This window comes from Triticum aestivum, chromosome 1B, assembly GCF_018294505.1.
Source record: "Triticum aestivum cultivar Chinese Spring chromosome 1B, IWGSC CS RefSeq v2.1, whole genome shotgun sequence".
NCBI lineage: Eukaryota > Viridiplantae > Streptophyta > Magnoliopsida > Poales > Poaceae > Triticum > Triticum aestivum.
Window position 1 is genome coordinate 78,515,517 of NC_057795.1, and position 5,249 is coordinate 78,520,765.

The window sequence follows — 5,249 nt, forward strand, 5'->3', positions numbered from 1 at the left end:
TGGCATGTCCGGGGTGTTGCATCGGCCTGATTCGATCAACGGTAAGGGCTTCACTTTTGGTGAGCCACCTTGGAGGTTTGCAAAGCTGCATATCAGCGATGGAGCCGCGTCAAGCTCGAGTGATGAGGTGACCCATCATTCTTTTCTTCGGTGGTTGCTGTCGTGGTGCCCGAGACAGGTGAAGGGCGTTGATGTCAAGCTCAGAGATGTTCTGCTATCTTTACAGTTTTGTCATGTCGGTCCTTACGTGACTTGTACTTTAATCTTTATGATATAAATGAGACACGTATTACCATGCAAAAAAATGAAAACCATCAATCAATTGTTCTATTTGATAGTACAAAAGGCAAAAGAACTCATGAATAGAAACCAACAACATATGACTGATATGGGGATTCAAGATTGGAAAAGAACCAGGCCAAATTAGCAACAGTACAGCCTGGATTTGAACGAAGACCACCTCGCCGAGAGACGAGAGCTGCAGGTAGTGGTGGATCGCTGCAACCGACGGCCATGTCTTCACTTCTCCATTGGTGAAGTGGTTCTTTCCACAGGTCAACATAAGTTTATCCACAAGTTAAACTACTAATAAGAATTTGCTATTACTGATTGGTTGTCTCTCAAACTTACATTTGTTCAGCACAAATCTTTACCATGCTCTATTCCCACTACATTCAAAATCTCTCACCCCCATTATATGCACAATCCAGACAAGTCTGAATCGATTAAACACAACTACCAGCACAATTAACAATATTTAGCTTTTGGCCAGAAATAGTCGAACCGGACATTTACCTGAAGCAGTCTTTAGCCAAATTAACAAAAAAAAAATCCTTTCCGTTGAGAACTACATCAGATTGGCCAAAAAGTTTTGGTTCATTATAACATAAATCATTGAACAAATAACCCAATGATCTCTTGTGGCAAGAAATAATCAAATGTTGATTTTTAGTGTGCATTTTTTCATTTAATTTTTTAGGGTACATTATTTTCAACAACAATTCTCGCAAAAAAGAATGCTTAATTTCACACAAAGAACTGTTTCAAAATCTGGGCACATGAAAGATCAAGGTTCATGAATGGATAAGCACATGTGCCACACTCCAATGAACTTAATGAACCAAAGAAGCATAAACAAAGAAGAAATCACTACTTGCATGGAGAATCAGTATAGTTTCCTTTCTGTCAGCCTTGGAAAAATTGCAACAGAGAAATCAGGAGAACTCTGTCCTCCACAAAAAAATTGAGTTCCACAATCAATCAATTGAGTTCAGTATGTGTTACTTTACGCAGAGAAAAAACATAGAGAATTACTAGAAACCTGTGTTCCATGAAAACAATCAATCAATTGGTTTTATTTGCTAGTACAAAAGGCAAAGGATCCATAGATAGAAATCAACTACGTCTAACTGATATGGGAATTGAAGATTAGAAAAGAACCATGCCTAATTAGCAACAGTACAACCTGAATCTGGATGATGACTACCTCACCGAGAGATGGCAGCTGCAGATAATGGTGGATTGCTGCAGCCGGCGGCGATGCCATCAATTCTCCACCGACTCCTCATGCGAGATATGCAACAGATGTCACGGGCGCCCTCAGATCTGGCCGGGAGCACCTCCCATCTTCTCCATGTTACCACCTATCGAGAGATCTGCACCTTGCCGTCGCACGTCAGAGCTACACCGCACGAGAACGTCACCTCGTCGTCGTCGTCATCGCCGTCCGCGTCGGTAGGCACCTCGTGGGCAGAGACGGGGAGAGGGGCGGCGGCGGCGACAGGAATGAGCAAGTTAAAAGGCACCTCCGTAGATGAGTGTGGACGTTCTGGACGCAGCGGCATCTGCGCGTAGCGAAAATGCTAAACCTACGAAAGACTATACGTAAGGTTACGAAACTTTCCAAACTAATCTAAACACCCCCCTGATTTTTAGGGGGTGGGCCCCTCACTCCCCTAAACACCAATCCTATTGTTCCACGTTGGCTGATACGTAAACTTAAGTAGCTCCTTTACGTAAGTGTAGCATTGCTCCTGCGCGCAGATATCTGGCCGCAGGCTGCGTCGAGATGATGTGCGCATTAATAATCGGGGAATGACAAAGGGAAGCATACATCGTCATATACAAAGGAATACTGTGGCCGCGCTGCCTATGTAGGGCTCGTTCCGTGCGGTACGTGTATGACTTAAGCACCAGGCATGCAATACCGTACTGTTTTTACCACGTGGGCCCAATTTGGTTTTCTAGATGTGTGTGATGTGTTGGATCTAAACGCCAACGCTGAGTTTTCCTCTCGTCCCTGGCGGCTGGAACCCTAGCCGCCGCCAGGGGAGGCCGGTCTTCCAACGCCGCTCTCCGGCGGCTCCCCTCCGCCGGCGCCCTCGGTCGTCGGTGGTGAGGTGGGGTTGCCGGATCCACGCGTGTGGATCGTTTTTACTCTCTCGTAGTCTAGGTTTTTAGGTTGTTCATCGTCTTTGCTTCGGCGGTGACGATGACAACGCTGAATAAAGATTTTTCGGATTCTTTCCTAACGAGGCCATCGGTTCTATTGTTGGGGATGGATTTGGAAACCAGTCTGTTCAAGCAAGGATGGTGTGGCGGTGGCGGCATCCTCGTGGTGGACCTGTGTCCTCGAGCTCCACCGTTACGACGGCGTTTGCTCCAGCGTCGGCGCGAAGCTTGGGAGGTAGTCCAGGAGCAGATGCAGATTGTGGTCTACATCGACGACATCTGGAAGACGGAGCATGTGCTGGGCTCGTGGTTCGTGGATGGCAGATATGGTTTCCTCCTTCGGCGTTTTAGTCGTGGTGGGATGCTAGATCTGGAGTTGGATGGCGTGTCCGGAGTGTTGCCCTGGTCTGATTCGTTCAACGGTAAGGGCTTCACTTTTGGTGAGCCACCTTGGAGGTCCGCAAAGCTGCATATCAGCGATGGAGCCGCGTCGAGCTCGGGTGAGAAGGTGATTCGTCATTTTTTTTTCGGTGGCTACTGTGGTGGTGCCGGAGGCAGGTGACGTGCGTTGGTGTCAAGCTCAAAGATGTTCTGCTATCTTTTCAGTTTTGTCATGTCGGTCTTTACGTGACTTGTACTTTGTTCTTTATGGAAAAAAAAATGAAACTCCATGGGCACTAGCACCCACGGTTTTATTGATATAGAAGAAGCATCCCTCATGAGAATTCCAGAAATTCGTCCCCGACGTGGATCGAACTCTGGTCGTTAGGTTTACAATCATGCGCCCCCAACCACTGGGCTATGCCCACGTCAATAAGACACGTATTACCTTGCAAAAAAAAAGATGTGTGTGATGTGCCGGACCTGCTTGATGATCCCGTCTGGATTGCTGGTTCTCCGTGCTGCATTCTCTTTCTGTTCATGATGACCGGAGTTGATTCAAAGCCTGTGTCTTGCTGGGCCCCGTTCTTGATGAACTTCTCCGCCCATCGATTTGATTCAAAGCCTGTCCGTCGACATGTGCCGTGGGGTTAGGCAAAGTGTGGGGAGGTAGTGAGAGCGTGGCAAGAGATGTCATCGAGATCTTACCTTGCTGTGCGCCAGAGCCTGCCTGCGGCGTCGCCGGGAGAGATCGGGAAACCTTCGATGTGGTTTGCAATGGAGCTTGTTTCATCTACAGCGTTGTGGGGGGTGTACTGCATTAAATATGTGCGCAGCTAGACGGGTGGGGTGGTTGGCTTTAACACATCCGCGTGTGAAAGCTCCAGTGCATGGCCACTTGCATGGACGCCAGTGCACGGCTAGCTCTGCACGCGTCGGTGATTGAAGCATGCGTTAGAGCATACTGTCAGCCTGGAGCTTGTCCTTGTTTGAGTCAGAGTGTGTCTCTAAATACGCATATATGTTGCGGCATGAAGTCCAGTGCCAACATACAATCTGAGTAGCACGTTAACTTGTGTGAATCGTGAAGGTCCTCTCGCCGTAGATGCCGCGAGTGCAGATGCCGCTGCGTCAAGACCTGCGTTTCTCCTCCGTAGATGGGCCAAGGCACACACGACTCGATCCATGTTGATCTCCAGTGACCAGCGTAGAAGGGCCAAGGACTATTGTATTCGGTTGCGTATTCGAAAGAAAAAGGTTTTTCGCTCAGATCCCAATTGGCACGAAGGATCGAGATAGCGAGCTCGCTGTCGCTGGAGCTCTCTGGGTTATAATAGCCATACACAAATACTTCCACCATTTGCTCATAGCCATAGGTTCCTTTCAGATACAAAAGAATTTGACAGCGCACCCTCTCATGCACCTAACAACCATGCATGCCAGAACCTATTGCGTTCCAATAATGATTAGATATACCAAAAAGCTTGTATCAATGACCCGCAAAAGAAACAAAAAACTTGTATCAATGTGACTGGTCGATTTTCAAAACGGAACGGAAATTTACCCTGCTGAATTCTGCAGTCACAATGCTGTTGCAGCTTGATCGTTTTTTCCAGAAAACCACAAATGCAAGCCTGGAAAACAATGTTGGACCAAATCTCCCACGTCAGTCTTGAAAGTTGAAACCTGCGTGAAGTCAGATTGAATTGATAAGGAACTAAACGCTCAATTGCATAGTGGTCAGCAGTGAAGAAATAAGTAAACAGACAGTAACATATGTTTTAGTCTTTCAATTCAGAAAGTATACAACCCCCAATTTCATGCAAGGAAACTAAGAAAGTACAGAGATCCAATGCCAATAAAATACTAATGCACAGACTGGGATCCGATCTTCATTTCTGATACTTTTAAGCAGAATTTTTGGCCTTGACTTCGTTGTGTTGTGGAACTAAAAGTCAAAGTTGCCTACTGTTCCAGTCTTCTGAACTTACAATGCTGGTGGCGACACTGATTCTATGTTTGGTTGCGAGTGAGAGAACTTCCCGAGTACAAAAAGCACGGGTGCAATTTCCTTGACACATTGGAATCCACGGGGTATAATCCCATCACCATTTGGTGCCTCAGGTGTTAGTGCCCCTGACGAGCAGGACGCACTGGACAGCCACCACACCAACACAACAGCTGCCCAGCGGCCCACACAAGTCAAGCGGCCCAGCCAACGCACCCATGGGCCGGAGTGGGTCAACTGAACCCGCCCGCACGGCTAGTTCTAGGAGGGGCGCACGAGGCCACAGACATCCAGTGGATCAAGGACGAACCGGTGGCTACCTACTTTCCCCTTCCACGAACCCTAGTTCTTCCTCTGTTCTTCTTCCCATTCGAGAGTCACGCTCCTGTAATCGATCTTGTACTAGCTA

General features: G+C 47.5%; 1 long non-coding RNA gene across 1 annotated transcript; it reads right to left on the bottom strand.

Annotated features, from left to right (window-relative positions):
• Positions 1–303: 303 nt before the first annotated feature.
• LOC123108379 (uncharacterized) lies at positions 304–3,799 on the bottom strand. The gene is made up of 2 exons (XR_006451889.1): positions 3,541–3,799; positions 304–3,457 (listed from the first exon to the last, which is right to left on the bottom strand). It is a non-coding gene; the product is annotated as an uncharacterized lncRNA (long non-coding RNA).
• Between the last annotated feature and the right edge of the window lie 1,450 nt (positions 3,800–5,249).